Here is a 309-nt window from a genome sequence, read left to right as displayed (position 1 = left end):
GTGTGTGTGTGTGTGTGTGTGTGTGTGTGTGTGTGTGTGTGTGTGTGTGTGAGTGTGTGTGCGTGTCTTATATGTGTTTTCTATGTTAACTATGTAATCAGCGTGAGCGTTTGATTACATTTCCACTCTGAGCCACTCATGCGGCTTATATCAAAAGAAATAGAAAACATTGAGTAAAAGGAATAATAATAATGATAATAATAATAATAATAATAATAATAATAATAATAATAATAATAATAATAATAATAGAGACAGAGGTAGAGAGAGAGAGAGGTAGAGAGAGAGAGAGGTAGAGAGAGAGAGAGG

The sequence above is a fragment of the Octopus bimaculoides genome, chromosome 1, assembly GCF_001194135.2.
Source record: "Octopus bimaculoides isolate UCB-OBI-ISO-001 chromosome 1, ASM119413v2, whole genome shotgun sequence".
Lineage (NCBI taxonomy): Eukaryota > Metazoa > Mollusca > Cephalopoda > Octopoda > Octopodidae > Octopus > Octopus bimaculoides.
Note: the sequence above shows the minus strand (reverse complement) of the source record.